The sequence below is a fragment of the Neofelis nebulosa genome, chromosome 1, assembly GCF_028018385.1.
Source record: "Neofelis nebulosa isolate mNeoNeb1 chromosome 1, mNeoNeb1.pri, whole genome shotgun sequence".
NCBI classification, from domain to species: domain Eukaryota; kingdom Metazoa; phylum Chordata; class Mammalia; order Carnivora; family Felidae; genus Neofelis; species Neofelis nebulosa.
Window position 1 is genome coordinate 201,592,106 of NC_080782.1, and position 17,458 is coordinate 201,609,563.

The 17,458-nt window shown below is 36.1% G+C and overlaps 1 protein-coding gene and 1 long non-coding RNA gene across 12 annotated transcripts in view; one reads left to right on the top strand and one right to left on the bottom strand.

The window, feature by feature from the left end:
- Positions 1-5,686, bottom strand: part of LOC131484753 (uncharacterized) — a 128,803-nt gene extending 123,117 nt beyond the window's left edge. Inside the window, exon 1 of the long non-coding RNA XR_009248432.1 lies at positions 5,571-5,686. This is a non-coding gene — a long non-coding RNA (uncharacterized LOC131484753). The remainder of the gene's footprint in view (positions 1-5,570) is intronic.
- PCDH9 (protocadherin 9) overlaps positions 1-17,458 on the top strand; it is a 925,564-nt gene that overhangs the window by 164,925 nt on the left and 743,181 nt on the right. The gene's annotated exons all lie outside the window — the stretch shown is intronic.

Below are 17,458 nucleotides of genomic sequence, written 5' to 3' on the forward strand. Positions count from 1 at the left end.
CACAACAAATATTCTCTTTTCTGTACATTAATAGAGGTCACATATCAGGCATCCTCGTATATAAGGTATAGCCTTAGTATAATGCATATACCATGTGGCATGCAAAGCTAACTTATGTTGATAACTGCTTTTTGAAAAAAAAAAAACCTTTTAATGAATACACCTTACATAAAAAATCATATTCTAGAATATCCTCTTATCTAATACTTGAAGTCATTTTTAAAGAAAATTTAAATGAGGTATTATTTATTAAATATATGTTGATTTTATCAATACTATTGTTTGTGATGAAGCTATGTAAAATTGGAAAATAATTAGCCTTATTTTGTATTTAGTATGCTTGTTTTACATTGCTCTCTTGGGTTATTTTATTGTAAACAAGTATGTGCTGCTTATTGAGGTATTTGCCTAGGAGCTAAGAGCTATCAAAACTGAATGCTGTGTCACCACAACTGGTTCTACCAAAATACAGTAGTAAAGAACTCTGGGCTCTGAGTGACCTAAGGAGGACAAACCTTTATTGGGAGTAACTGAAAACTTTTCTGCCTGGGTATCATTGCCATTAAATCCTGAGAAGACTTAACACATGCGATTCAATCCATGGAGCTAGCTTTCCATCTTTAGTTAGCATAAGTTGAGCAAAATCCCACCTTCTCTGTTCTGTATAGGTCCAACCCTCAAACCCTGGACTTCTTTCCCTAAATCAGTGACCTACATGGCCCACTTCTCCATTGCCAGGCATTCCCTAGCCTGAGAAGTTAATACATTCAGATTTTTGTTTCATTGTTTTTTTTTTTTTGTTTTTTTTTTGTTTTTTTTGTTTTAACTCTGGTGGCTTTGTTTTATTCTTTAAAATTCCTCCAGGGGCGCCTGGGTGGCTCAGTCGGTTAAGCGGCCTACTTCGGCTCAGGTCATGATCTTGCGGTCCGTGAGTTCGAGCCCCGTGTCGGGCTCTGTGCTGACAGCTCAGAGCCTGGAGCCTGTTTCAGATTCTGTGTCTCCCTCTCTCTGATCCTCCCCCATTCATGCTCTGTCTCTCTCTGTCTCAAAAATAAATAAACGTTAAAAAAAAAAAATTTAAATTCCTCCCCCTTCCCCCTCACCCCCAGAAAAATTAAAAGAGACAAAATCGCATGGCTACAGAGTGGCTGCTGTGGGAAGAGAAATTGTCTTTTACATTAGTAAAGTCTGTGTATCCAATAGGGTACTTATAAACCGTATGTGGCAACTCAGTGCTTGAAACGTGGCTAGTTCAAACTGAGATGTGCTGTGAGTGTAAAAATGCACAGTAATTCCAAAGATAGTGCACATACACATGAAAATTGTAGGGATCTCATTAATATTTTAAATTGATTTCATGTTTAACAGATGGTATTTTGTATCCATTGGGTAAAATGAAGTGCATTATTAAATTAATTTCACCTATTTCTTTTAACTTTTAAGATATGACTCTTGTAGATACTTAAAATTACGTACGTGATTTACCTCTTCTACTGGACAGTCCTGGTTTAGAACTTAACTTGAGAATTATGTTTCTCTGCTCGTTAACAGGCGTGTCCCACAATTAAATTGAGGGACAATGTAAAGTAGAATTGTTAGATATATGAATGAAAAGATTTTGTCTGGAATTCTTGGCTAAAAAAGGAAAAGGAAAAGAAAGACAGCAAATAACCCTGGAAGGCATGATAGCCCTAAGTGTTTTTTAAGCCTTAGCCATTTATCACTTTGAGAGGCAGAGTTCAACACCACTAATAGGCAACGATGCTACTGAGGATATAGATTCATTTACTTAATATGGATATGCTGTGTCTGTTCTGAGTATAATGGTGATAGGTGTAGGAGAGGAAGTTGTTTTCCTCCACCCACCCCCTTAAGGTCCCTAGGTGGATCTGAAAATTAAACTGGCAAAGACAGATTAACAGGACAAAAGCACATGTATTTATTTAATTTAAGTTTTATGTGACATGGAGACTTCATAAGAAAATGAAGACCCAGAGAAACAGGCCTGAGTATTTTTCTGCTAGGTCTCATGAAAAGTGGACAGTAGTGGAGAGATATTAAAGAGTATGAGTGGTGAAGAGAGATCAACAAGTGTAAAGTAAGTATAGTAAACCAGGGGAAATTTAGCAAGTCCTATTTGTTCTGATTCTTCCCAGCATTCCTTTGTTCTCAGAGATAAGGATCCTTTGTTCTTCCAGGTATAGAGGGGGAACCTCTCACGGGAGAGTTTTATGACCTATTTCAGAGAAGGGTGGAGTAAGGTTAGACTGAACTTCCTGTTTTCAGCTGTTTTCTCAAACTTCTTCAGCTTAAAATATTCAATATGCAAAGGTGTCATATTTTGGGGGGTAGCATGTCCTGAACCCCATCAAGGGACATTATAAATGCATATCCTTATTATCTAATTAGGGAAATGCTGTATGACCTCAAACAAATTGCAGGAAAATCAGGCATATTGCAATTGGTCATACGGGTATAACATTATTAGGTCTATATTAATGTGGAAAACTAAGAAGTAGCATCTTTTTATGTTAACCATATCCATTATTCTTTCAGCAAGACACTGATAAAATCCCTAGAATGTCAAAGTATAATAAATGTCAAAACATAATAAGTGTAGAAAAGATTTTTCTGCATGAAAAGTTCACCTAAATTTTTAAAATATTTATTCTATTTATTAAATCACCTTAAAAAATAAGAAAAAGAAGAAGTCTCCTGCATATGTGGTTGAAGTTAAAGCATACTTTCTCTTTGGGTTTGAAAACCAAGTGACCCAAATTTATAATGACTGCTTTTTAATGACTCCTAAATATTCCACTGAATTGATAGGCTAAAAATGTGCACATATATAATTTCTATTTAAGAAAATATGAGAAACAACCCTTAACCCTCACATCATCATAGAGTACACATCTTATTTTTTTTAAATAATTTTTTTAAGGGAGAGGTGCATAGTGAAAAGAAACATATATAACATGATTTTTATTTTTAAAGTTTATTTATTTTGAGAGAGAGAGAGAGAGAACACAGGAAGGGCAGAGAGAGGGGGAGAGAGAGGGAATCTCAAGCAGGTTCTCCACTGCCAGCACAGAACCCAGTGTGGGGCTTGAACCTGCAAACCAACCACGAGAGCATGACTTGATCCAAAATCAAGAGTCGGATGCTTAACGGACTGAACCACCCAGGTGCCCCTGCAACATGATTTTTAGAGCCATAGTTTGTGTCAGTTTGTACTTTCACATGCAACATAGGTGACTCTTTTTTCTAACTATGACTTCTCTAAATTTTAATCTTTCAAAATGTATACTGATTTTCATTTCCCAACTTGATGTCTAAGTATTCAAATTGATATATGCTTTATTTTATAGCCTTAATTTTTTTAAGTAATCTCTGTGCCTAACACGGGGCTCAAACTCATGATCAATAAATCAAGAGCACATGTTCTTCTGACTGAGCCAACCAGGCGCCCCTTAATTTTTTTTAATTATAAAATTAAAGTACAACAAAAGGAGTGACAAGAGCAAAATTCATTTCATATCAAATGAAAGAATATTGAACTTGTGTGGTAAAACCTGTTCTGTCCCCAACAACCATATGGCTTTATGATTTTCATATCAAATATGAGTTATAGTTTCCTCATTTCCAAACCAGCAGTGGTGGTAGGTAATATTTATGAGTGGAATTTTGAAGTTCAAAACTAAAATTTTGTTTTTAAGTTATATCATCAACCTTACCATTGTGGTGTTTTTAGTAGAATTTTTAGCTCTCAGATTCCTAGCATGTATATGACATGATTAGGAAGCTTCCAAACTCAATTCTTTCTCACTTCTGTTATATTGGAGTTGAAGTTCAGTAATTATCTGAAACCAGAATATAATTTTAAATAACTGAATAGCATCTCTGAAAGAATAATCATATCTTTAAGTGAAATTTTACTTGTTTTCAGGTATTTTAAAATTAGATGAATAAAAAACTTTTATTCTTTTTAAATTATTTATTTATGAGAAAGAGTGAGTATGAGAGAGAACCAGGGAGAGGCAGAGAGAGAGGGAGAGAGAGAATCACTAGCAGGCTCCACATTGTCAGTGTAGAGCCCAACGTGGGGCTCGATCTCACAAACCATGAGATCATGATCTGAGCCAAAATCAAGAGTCAGATGCTAACCAACTGGGCCACTCAGGCGCCCAAAACTTTTTTTCCCCCTAAATGAACACATCTAAACTCCTGTTCCTCTTTTAAAAAGCTCAGATGTGGAGGGGTGGGGTGGGTGGAACACTTGCATGTTTTCTTTTCATTTTATAGTGGACTTGCAACAAAAGAATGATTAAATGCATGATTAACATCATGTAAGCATGGTTCATTCCAGTTTCCTGACAAGATACCAAATCCTCTGAGTTTTATGTGAGAAGTAATCCCAAGATCCAATGTCAGAGTAATTCCCCCAAGACAGCTTAAATATTTATCATTCTTTCTTAAATCAAGTAATCCCTTAGGTTTGTTTGGATTCCATTTCTGCAGATATACATATCAATATTCATCTATCAAACATCTATCTCTTTACACAGGCACATACACACATATATAGATACACATACATATATTTTTCCCCCTTGGAATGCCCTAAAGGGTTGTTGAATGCCTGCTGTTTGTTTCTGTTCATAGTACTCTAATGAAATACATTTTAAGAAGTGTGCATGGTTGACAAATTACATCTTTTGGGAAAGTCTAAACTGGGAAAAACATGAGGGGGGAGAGACGTTTATTATGATTACTAGACTGGAATCTCAGTAGGCTAGGATTATTGTAAGTAAAATTGATTTTGTCCATGATTTGATTTTAATCTAGTTTCACAGAATCATATTCTACAAGGAACAGATATTTAATTTAGTACATTATGATGAAAAGGCTTCAATTCAAAGAAGTTTAATGCATTTGATGCAATAAAAGCGCTGATTATTAGGTTTTTAAAAATAGTCCTTATTATTTTATTACCATTCACGTAATTTTTGTGCTTATAATATTTATATTAAATGTAGAAAATATTTTAGGCTCTTGTGCTGGTACTCAGGCTGATTGCCTCTATAAAATGCAGCACTTTAGGAAGGAATAAATAGGATTTTAAATTTGCTGCACGGTTTGGTTTGTTTTGTTTTGTTTTGTTTTGTTTGATCTGGAGATTTTCAGAGAAACCACTTGCCATAGAATGAGTTGGAGCTGTCTACTTACCAGCTACAGTTGTAAACAAGACTCTATGGAAACCAATCTCCTGTAATTTTCCAGTCTACTGTTTTCCAATATCAAGGAGTTAGAACACTTGGCAATTTTGAAGTTGCTGCTCAACAGAGGTCTCTAGCACTTTAACAGTTGGGACCAGATGGGACTATTTTCTGAAGTTAAAACCAAGGCCAAGAGAACTATCCGAGCAAAGGAAAGAGACAAAAGGAGAAATTTAGGGAGTGGCATATCATATTTTTTTTAATTGAATAATTTGTGCCAAAATGTTCTTGCGCTCTCTTCATTCTCCTATAGGTCTTGATGCATATAAAAATCATGTGGATTCATCACATTACCTGTAGCTCTGCAACTTATTTGTAGTGCCGTAGTCCCCCTTTATCCATGGTTTCACTTTCTGTGGTCAACCGCACCCTGGAAGTAGACGATCCTCTTTCTGACTTCATGTCAGAAGGTCAGTAGTAGCCTAATGCCACATCACAATGCCTATGTCAGTCACCTCACTTCATCTCATCAGGTGGATATTTTATGATCTCACATCACCACAAGAAGGGTGAATGCAGTACAGTAAGATATTTTGAGAGAGAGATACCACATTCATATAACTTTTATTATAGTATATTGTTACAATTGTTCTATTATATTATTAGTTATTGTCATTAATATCTTGCTGTGAATAATTTATAAATTAAACTTTACCATAGGTAAGTATGTATAGGAACAAAACATAGTATATATAGGGTTTAGTAGTATCCACAGTTTGAGGCATCCACTGAGGGTCTTGGAACATATCCAGAGACTGCTGTATATTTTTGAGTTGCAATGAATACAAAGAGTATTCACATTTTTTTAAGTTGTGTTTTCCTTTTTTTGTAAAAAAATGATTAAAATCATCTTTTAGCTCTATATCATTAACATCCTTTACAAACATTTTGTTATATTAAATCACAAAGTCACATCAAAATGGCCATATGCATGCAGCATGCATTTTGTTGTTGCTTTTAAGGTGAAGAGTTAAATAATACCTGAGACCTAATTGGAGAAACAGCAGTGTGGTATGGAGAAAGGAGGGTGACCATTGTCAGATAGTAATAGCTTTTTTGCTTTGGAAAGCTTAAGTTCTATAAGCCTCAGTTTCATTTAGTAAGCCAAATGGAACCTTAATAATACCTACCTACAAGAGTTACTGTATGTGTTAAAATTATGCAAAGTAGTTAAAGCACCTCCCCAAACTGAGCACTTAGTTGGCCCTTAATAAATGGTGGCTGCTTCTTCTGATATTTATGCTTACTCCCTTGTGGTTAGATGGTCTCTTGTGAATAGTACACAGTGAGTTGTGGGCAGAAGTGAGGTTTATTCCTGCTGGGCTGGAGCATGTAATTGCTCATGTAAGATTGTCCAGACTCTTTATTTCTCTCTACCATGGCAACCAGCAATGTTACAGGTAGTAGTTGTTCCATCAACTAAGATCCGAAAGTGAGTAGGACACAAAGCAGAGCCTCTAGCTGATCTGTGATGATCATGTAATATGTGTGAGGAATAAACCTTTTTTATTTGCTTTAAACTACTAACCATTGTGGGTTATTTACTGCAGCATATCTACCCCATTTTGATTTACATAACCTTTAGATAGATATAGAGTAAAATACCAACATTATTCTAGTTCTTTGAAGCTATTTACCACTAAGCACATTCTGTCCTGGATTAGGAAACTTTAATGCATGTGCTTTAGATTTCTTCTCTTCTTTTTTAAAAGAAAAGTGATGAATATATGCTGTTGTTCTCAAACACATTAGAAAAGACCGAATTTACATCAGTTTAATTAAGCTGACACATGTTTAAGTAATTTCTCCAAAATTGTTTTAGGCCACCAATTCACTCCCAATACTTCTGATTTCACAATAATTTTGCAATTCACTAGATTGCTGAATGAAATATATCTGTATACAGTTTTGACAGTTTTAAAAAAATGGAATAGTTTAAGGCCAGTACTCCAGATGTTGTAAGGAACACACAATTGTTCATAGTTCCTGATGATGATCTTTTTCTTCCTTTTCAACATATATCTGCCTCTGCAAATGTGAGCTAACAGTATACAATGTGCAATATGCAGTCATACAGTAAAATGGCAGGAGATGTGCTTGCCTTTTATATTATCTAAGATGGTTAACATTGTGAAAAAAATCTCGCATCCTCTGCAAATTTCTCCCTCACCAGTCTTGGGAACTGCAAAGAAGGCTTTTCTTTTGTCAGATGGCTGTAGCACGCTTGCACCAATTCTGAGAAACACTGGAATTTTTCCTGCAATATGTTGAGGAATTGGGGCACAGGTCATAAGCTTGAATGTGTGTTGTGTTTTTCTGTTTTTTTTGTTTTTGTGTTTTAATCTATCTATCTAATCTCTCCAATTTCTTGTCTATGTTTCACTATCTGTTTGGGGCAAATAAGATTGATAGTGGTACCTTGGATTCCTGTCACTTGTGGCCTGCTGAAATAGCGCAAGACACATCACCTACGCTGAAGCAGGGGAGCATGCCTTCGGCCTGTCTTATCAGTAATCTTTGACTTCCACCAGCTGGAACTGCTGGAGTGCCTCACTCAGCCTCCTCCTCCCTCCTGGAGATTCAGGAGTGATGAGAATTCCTGCGTTCCTCCCTGCAAGTTCTGCACTGAGATTACATCAGTTCATTTAGCTGGAGCTTTTCAGACACTCGTTGGCAGGAATTGATTTCCTTATTTTGGTCCCTTTGCTTTTGGATTCTGCTCAAAAGACAGATTCAAGGAAGTGGATTCTACCTTTACAAGGTCTGTTTCAGATAATTACCTGAAAATGTTAGAAAATGTAAGCCAGTAGGGAGGTTGTTTTTCTTTATCTGTAAACCCACTAAGAACGTGTGTATAATGCACTTTTCTTCTTGGGAGTTTGTTGAGAGGCAAGAGGTAGGAAGGGAAATGAAAAAGTTAATTGATTTGCCTTTCAAACTATTTCATTAGAAAGTTTCTAAAAGATTAAAGGTTCTGAAATAACAATAAAAAGTAAGTTGAAAGAAATATAGCATGTGTTTTTAAACCAATCTTTTCTTCATCAGTCATCATGTCATTTCAAATACATTTGCTGCCAGTTTTCAAACCATATCCCCTTTACATACGAATGTAGCAATTATTTTATACCCATGCTAGGTATATATAAAAATTATCATTAATGCATTGTTCCTGATCTCAACGACCTTGCAGTTCAATGGGTATTAGTTTTCCTGCTCATTTGACTACCCCATAACTGATCTGCAAAGGTCTTTGTGGAAGTAGTCAAAGGAGCAGAAAAACTAGTATCTGTTGCTAACTGTTGTACCTCTGGGCTGCTTAACCTAGGAGAATGGAAACAATGTAGATACTAGGGGGAAAAAGTCACTGTTTGAAGGGGAAGCTTTTACCTTTAGTTTCTGTTTTTACTGCTACTAGACAATACTAGGCAATATTTTTTTCGTATTTCACCTGACATAATCCAACTTCACATGAGTGCAAAAACTAATTAAATTAAAAAAAATCATTTGACTTCTCAGCTATGCAAGATGTAGCTTTATTTGGTTCTATAATGATGATAATGATGATGATGATAGTAATAATAATAAAATAATAGTATAAGCCAGATCTTATTTGCCAAATGGGTTGCTCTTCCTTCCTCCCCAAAGATTTCATACAGGAGCATTCGAATATAAATGATCATAAATTTTTTTAATGTTTATTTATTTTTGAGCGAGAGAGAGAATATAAGCGGGGAGGGGTAGAGAGAGAGGGAGACACAGAATCTGAAGCAGGCTCTATCCAGGCTCTGAGCTGGAAGCACAGAGCCCAACTTGGGGCTCCAACTCATGAACCATGAGATCATGACCTGAGCCAAAGTCGGATGCTTAACCAACTAGGCCACCCAGGCACCCCATAGTGTAAATGATCTTAAATGAAGCCTTTATAGAATAGACACTAGAGAAGGTTCATATACTTTAATCCATGAGGAATCGTGGAAGGAAAATCCAATCCACATCATCCGGGAAATGCTTCAAGAATGGATAGAATTGGCTTAAATTATTTTTGATGTTCTACTTGGATTTGAGTCCATGAATGTTACTCTCAGAGTGATTTAGAGAAAGCAATTTGGGGATAGAGGAGGAAATGGGAAACAAAAAGGCTGATTTGAATATCATCATATTCCCATTGTATGGTGATAATTGTCAGGATTGTGGTGCTCGTGGTGAGAATGAAGAGATGTATGAAAGAACCATTTCAAAACAAAACACAAGTAATATCCAGGCCTTAGAGAGTGATTAGATATGACAGGTGAGCAAAAAAAATCTAAAGCATTTATTATTTGTGAAGTGACATAGCAGACAAAAAACAAATGAAAACCAAAAAACAAAACAGGTGTTTGTGGTTGTAAAGATCCTAGGTTTGAAGTTTAGCTTTCCACTTCTGTGAGAGCTTGGAGAAATTACCTAACTTTTCAGGACTTTGATTTCCTCTTGGGGAAACTGGGCTGTTGTAAAAATCACACGGAATAAAGCGTGGGAAAAATCCACTACCTGTGGTCTCCTTTGTTCCTCTGGAGTGCCAAGCAGTGCTCAGGCATTTTGTGCACATGACCTCTTGAAATCCTTCCAGAAAAAATGCTGAGGAAGTTTGCCTTTCATTATGACTTATTAAGCGTGAGGGTCAAGTGATGTGAACAGCCTGCTCTGTCTTAGTTTATTCAGGCTGCTATGATAAAATACCACAGATTGGGTGGTTTACACACAGAAGAAATTTATTGCTCACAGTTCTGGAGGCTGGAAGTCCAAGATCGGGGTGGCAGCATGGTTGGGTGAGTGCCCTCTTCTGATCATAGTTTTCCTTGTATCCTCACATTGGATAAAGGAGGCTAGGGGGTTCTTTTGGGTGTCATCTGTCAGAGCACTAATCCCTTTCATGAGGACTCTGTCCTGTCCTGATCTCCTCCCAAAGGTCACCTAATACCATTGTCTTTAGAGATTAGGATTTCAACAGATAACATTTGGGGAGGGATACAAACATTCAGGCTGTAGCATCACATGGATAAAGAGTAACACCATTAGAATTTCTATGTAGGTCTCTCTGAATTCAGAGCCATATTCCTGTTACATAGCAGGCACTCAGTAATGGGATTTGTCCTCTTTGCAAAATGTTTGTTATACTTTTTTAAAAAAAGTTTTAAAGATGTGTATTTATTTTTGAGAAAGAGAGACAGAGCACAAGCGGGGGAGGGGAAGGAAGAGAAGAAGACACAGAATCTGAAGCAGGCTCCAGGCTCTGAGCTGTCAGTACAGAGCCTGACCCGGGGGGTGGGGGTGGGGGGGCTCAGGCCCACAAACCATGAAATCATGACCTGAGCCGATGTAGGACACTTAACCGACTGAGCCACCCAGGTGCCCATCGTTTGTTATACTTTTTGAACGTAAAATAAAAGCAGTGGGCCTTCACCCCAGCAGGAAAAATGAACGTACATAAGCAGGAAATGTTGGTGTTATGGATGCTCTTAAAGCACTAGAAACCTCTGAGAAGCTGATAGTTTCGAAGTTAATTTTTATAAAATTGAAAAGTATGTTAGCTAGAAAAGAGGAGCAACGCTAGAAATACATTTCCTCCTTCCAAACGGTTTCTTCTGTTAAGCCTCTGTTTGATTAGGCAAATGTTGAGTAGCTTCGGTATTGTCTTTAAAGGACAGACAGACCCACAAGTACCTGGATTCTCTTCCCAAGACTACACTCATTCCTCTCATTCAGGCCTCCGCTCAACTGTCAGAGGCCCTCTTTGACCAACTGGATTATCTACTGTCACCCCACAACTTTTTGCCTTTTTTTTCTTTATAACATTTGAAATTACTTGACAGTATACTCCAGTTTTATTTAAAATTTTTTTCCCATCTTCCCACTGGAATATAAGATTCGTGAGGTCTCAGACTTTGTTTTGCTCACTCCTTGTCTTCAACACCTAGGACAATGGTGGCAAATAGTAGGTAATAAATGTCTACTGTGTATGTGAATGGAGGAGTTTCTAGGTAGTAGACAGTTACAGGTGAACAACAGTAAAATTGTGCTTGCTGTTTGCAAATAATAGAAGAGGACAGAATAGGAAGGAGAGGACAGAGTTGTTCTGGAACCTTTGGTTCAGGGTACTTGAGTGACCCTGTGAGAGCTCAGACTCACCCGGGGAATAGCTGTATAAGGAGAGGAAGAAGATAACAGCGTGCTGTTGGGTGCACTTGGAATATCCTCACTTATGTTGTGCTAATCTACTAACATTTCCTTTACACACCTTTTACTCAATACATGTTGAAAGACCCCCTTTAAAAAATTACACCTAAAAACAAGTAGTATACATGTGTTTACAATTATTAGAAAGCTGTCATATATTTGCAGATTATCTGTATCCAGTTAGTTTCAGGATGTGGGCTTCCCTGTACCAGATGATGTCTTCATCTCTAGATAAAAGCCTTTCTAAATGTGTGTTAATGTATAGAAAACTATTAATACAATTATTTGTTATTCTTTGAGGGTCAGAGGTGAGCCACTTAGTGTTGCTATTTAACATTGATCCTAGGCATGCTGTTACTGCTATTTCAGATTCCCCACGCGCTTCAAAGTATAAAAGTCTGTTTGCTTTCATTTATAGTAATATTTCTGTGGTAGGAGGAAAAGTATGTATAGTTATAAGTTCAGTTGCAGCTCCTGGTGTATCGGTAGCAGTGTCCTAGACAGGACCATGGCCCTGACGAGGGCAATGCAGTGAAAAATGAGGATCATGCTGAGTACAATGGAAACTTAAAATGAGATTGGGTTTAAATTCACTGCTGGGACTTGCACACTTGGCACAGAAGAACATGGGGTCACTATTGTAAGATAAGATGCATTCAATCATAGCCTTCAGGGAAGCTAAGATACTGGTTTTATGGCTGTTGTTTAAATGCCTAGAACTTTCTCTTGGATGATGTATATGTTTGTATGTGGATACACACACACACACACATATATATATATATATATACACACACACACACACATATATATACTTTGACACACAAACACATAGATATATGTGTATTTTGAATATATAAGCTTTATTTGTATAATTGGCATTATTCATTTTCCAATAACATTATTTTCGACAATGTTTGATTAAAAAAGAAAATATCATATAATGTAAAATGTAAGGATTTAGAAATAATGATTCCTTATGATTTTAAAAGCGATTGTTAAGGCATGTTACTATTTCAAAGTAAGAAAGAAAAACAAAAAAGAACACTGCATTTTATTCATGGACTTATTATGTGCCATGTGTATTGTTTGGCCATTTTTTTCTTTTTTTGATGGCAATACTGTTTAAGCTCAGAGCTAATATAAAAGCTAAGTGTCATCTCTATTTTTAGAGGAAAGGACACAAATTTAAGATATTCAATAATGTGGCTATTATTAAATTGGTAGTCATTGGTAGAGCCATAACAGGTTTTTATGACTTCAAAGTATATCTTTATTATTGCTGGGCTTATCCAATTTTTTTCCCCTCTTTTCACAAAAATATTGTTAACGGGTTTTGTTTTCTATTGTCTGTTTTTCTTAACATGTAATTTAGGAAAAGGCATTATAGAAAAAGCCTAATTCAATTCTGGGAATACATGAAAATCTCTCAAACACAGCAAATACATGGTTAAAAGGTCTGGATTAAATACATTTCTACTTTTGATGGCCAACTATTGTGCTGATGATCTATTACCTTATTGTAAGATGCACACTTGATTATTTCCAAGCGTTCTCATGCTGAGAATTTCATATCCTCTCAGTTATTTCCCTAGATCAGTTGTCAATGGATAAAAAATTGGTTTGAGTCTTAGAAGGAATGGTTAATTAAAAAACTACTGTGCTTACTTTGGATTTCTGTCATTTATTTATTCAACAGATACGTGATGGATAGTTACCTGTGTAGATACTGTGCCAGAACTTGTCCTGATCTTTATAGAGCCTAAGGGCTTCTATAAGAGTTGAGAACACAAAAACCTGACAGATAATATAAAGAAGAGAAGTAGGTGTATGGGGTCCACCTGTAATAACCCAAAAGACACTTGCCCCATGTTAAAGAGTATATAGATGCTACTCAACCCTTGCCAGTTGTTGCCATGTAATGACATAGCTCAGCATTGCCTATAGTGTAATTTTTTTAGGAGAACAACAAATTCCCAGATTTTTGTATGAAACCATTCATTTTTAAATATTGACTGTTTTTGTTGTTTTTGGTGTTGTATAATTATGTTCAGAACAAGTACATTCAGCCTATAACCAGCACTTTGAAATGTATTATTTATAGAGATTGTAAATCTCTATGAAAGATTTTTTACCAATAGATAGTGAGTTCCTAGAGGACTGAGGTTATCTTTGCATTTGTAGAGTTTAGGAGGCAATATAAGTTAATAGTTGCTTTATAAGAACAGAAATATTAATTTAGGAAGCAATTGGTGATACCTAGTAAGTGGGAATTAAGCCTGTGACCAAGATGGAAAGAAAATATGTATGAGTACCTATTATTATAGGTATCTTGAGTTGGTAATGCCATTTAGTGATCCAAATCAATGTTGTTAGAATTATCTATTTTATAAATGAAGAAGATAACATAATTAAATAAGGTGAATGGGGTTTCATCCTGCAAAAATGTATGTTTAAAATGATTGGAATCTTGAGTCAAATATACCTGACTTCAAATTCTGGTGATTTCGAATTACAGTCTTGTAGTGCATTGTGTAAGATATTTACTTTTTAATTTTTATTTAATTATTTAATTTTTTAATTTACATCCTAGTTAGCATATAGTGGAATAATGATTTCAGCAACAGATTCCGGTGATTTATTCCCTATATATAACACCCAGTGCTCCTCCCAACAAGTATCTTCCTTAATAATGCCCTTATCCATTTAGCCCATCCCCCACCCACAACTCCTACAGCAAACCTCAGTTTTTCTCTATATGTAAGAGTCTCTTATGTTTTGTCCCCCTCCCTGTTTTTATATTTGTTTCCTTCCCTTTTGTTCATCTGTTTTGTATCTCAAATTCCACATATGAGTGAAGTCATATGATATGTCTTTTTCTTACTAATTTCACTTAGCATAATACCCTCTAGTTCCATCCACATTGTTGCAAATGACAAGATTTCATTCTTTTTGATTGCCAAGCAATAACTCCATTGCGCATATATATATATATATATATATATATATATACACATATATATATATACACACACCATATATGTGTGTGTGTATATATATATATATGTATATATATATATACATATATATATATATATATACATACCACATTGTCTTTATCCACTCATCTGTCGATGGACCTTTGGGTTCTTTCTATACTTTGGCTATTGTTGAAAGTGCTGCTATAAACACTTTGGGGTTCATGGGGTGCATTGTGATGCCTGTGCCCCTTTGAAACAGAACATCTGTATCCTTTGGATAAATATCTAGTAGTGCAATTGCAGGGTTGTAGAGTAGTTCTATTTTTAACTTTTTGAGGAACCTCTATACTGTTTTCCAGAGTGGCTGCCCCAGTTTGCATTCCCAACAGCAATGCAAAAGAGATCCTTTTTCTCTGTAATCCTCACTAAAGTCTGTTGTTGCCTGAGTTGTTAATTTTAATCATTCTGACTGGTGTAAGGTGGTATCTCATTGTGGTTTTGATTTGTATGTCCCTAATGAAGAGTGATGTTGAGCATCTTTTCATGTGTCTATTTGCCATCTGGATGTCTTCTTTAGAGAAGTGTCTATTCATGTCTTTTGCCCATTTCTTCACTGGATTATTTGTTTTTTGGGTGTTGAGTTTAATAATTTCTTCATAGATTTTTGGATACTAGCCCTTTATCTGGTATGTCATTTGCAAATATCTTCTCCCAATCTGTTGGTTGCCTTTTAGTTTTGCTGAATGTTTCTTTCGCTGTGCAGAAGCTTTTTATTTTGATCAGGTCCCAATAGTTCATTTTTGCTTTTATTTTCCTTGCCTCCAGAGACATGTTGAGGAAGAAGTTTCTGCAACTGAGGTCAAAGGGTTTTTGTCTGCTTTCTCCTCTAAGATTTTGATGGCTTCATCTTACATTTAGGTCTTTCATACATTTTGAGTTTATTTTTTTGTAAGAAAGTGGTCCACGTTCATTTTTATGCATGTTGCTGTCCAGTTTTCCCAACATCATTTGTTGAAGAGATTGTCTTTATTCCATTTGATATTCTTTCTTGTTTTGTCAAAGATTATTGGCCATATGTTTGTGGGTCGGTCCATTTCTGGGTTCTCTATTCTGTTCCATTGATCTAAGTGTCTGTTTTTGTGCTAGTACCATACTGTCTTGATGATTACAACTTTGTAATACATCTTGAAACCCAGGATTGTGATGTCTCCTGCTTTGGTTTTCTTTTTCAGGATGGCTTTGCTTATTTGGGGTCTTTTCTTGTTCCATACCAATTTTAAGATTGTTTTGGCTCTGTGGAGAATATTGGTGTTATTTTGATAGGGATTGCATTAAATATCTAGATTGCTTTGGATAGTATTGACATTTTTGATCTTCCAATCCATGAACATGGAATATTTTTCCATTTTTTTGTGTCTTCTTCAATTTATTTCATAAGCTTTCTATAGTTCTCAGTGTATAGATTTTTCACCTCTTTGGTTAGGTTTATTTCTAGGGATTTTATGGTTTTTGATGCGATTGTAATGGGATTGATTTCTTCATTTCTTTCTGTTACTTCAGAAAGTGTATAGAAATGCAACCGATTTCTGTGCATTGATTTTTTTTTAACTTGTTTTATTTTTTATTTTTTAAAATTTACATCCAAATTAGTTAGCATATAGTGCAACAATGATTTCAGGAGGAGATACCTTAGTGCCCCTTACCCATTTAGCCCATCCCCCCTACCATAACCCCTCCCATAACCCTCAGTTTGTTCTCCATATTTATGAGTCTCTTCTGTTTAGTCCCCCTCCCTGTTTTTATATTATTTTTGTTTCCTTTCCCTTATGTTCATCTGTTTTGTCTCTTAAAGTCCTCATATGAGTGAAGTTATATGATTTTTGTCTTTCTCTGACTAATTTCACTTAGCATAATACCCTCCAGTTCCATCCACGTAGTTGCAAATGGCAAGATTTCATTCTTTTTGATTGCTGAGTAATACTCCATTGTGTATGTGTGTGTGTGTGTGTGTGTGTGTGTGTGTGTGTATACATACACCACATCTTCTTTATCCATTCATCCATCGAGGGACATTTGGGCTCTTTCCATATTTTGGCTATTGTTGATAGTGCTGCTATAAACATGGGGGTGCATGTGTCCCTTTGAAACAGCATACCTGTATCCTGTGGATAAATGCCTAGTAGTGCAATTGCTGGGTTGTAGGGTAGTTCTATTTTTAGTTTTTTGAGGAACCTCCATACTGTTTTCCAGAGTGGCTGCACCAGCTTGCATTCCCACCAACAATGCAAAAGAGATCCTCTTGCTCTGCATCCTCGCCAACATCTCTTGTTGCCTGAGTTGTTACTGTTAGCCATTCTGACAAGTGTAAGGTGGTATCTCATTGTGGTTTTGATTTGTATTTCTCTGATGATGAGTGATGTGGAGCATTTTTTCATGTGTCAATTGGCCATTTGGATGTCTTCTTTGAAGAAGTGTCTATTCATGTCTTTTGCCCATTTCTTCACTGGATTATTTGTGTTTTGGGTGTTGAGTTTGATAAGTTCTTTATGGGTTTTGGATACTAACCCTTTATCTGATATATCATGTGCAAATATCTTCTCCCATTCTCTAGGTAGCCTTTTAGTTTTGCTGATTGTTTCCTTCGCTGTGCAGAGCTTTTTATTTTGATGAGGTCTCAGAGGTTTGTTTTTGCTTTTGTTTCACTTGCCTCCAGAGACATGGTGAGTAAGAAGTTGCTGCGGGCAAGATCAAAGAGGTTTTTGCCTGCTTTCTCCTTGAGGATTTTGATGGCTTCCTGTCTTACATTGAGGTCTTTCATCCATTTTGAGTTTATTTTTGTGTATGGTGTAAGAAAGTGGTCTAGGTTCATTCTTCTGCATGTCTCTGTCCAGTTTTCCCAGCACCACTTACTGAAGAGACTGTCTTTATTCCATTGGATTCTTTCCTGTTTGTGAAAGATTAGATGGCCATACTTTTGTGGGTCCA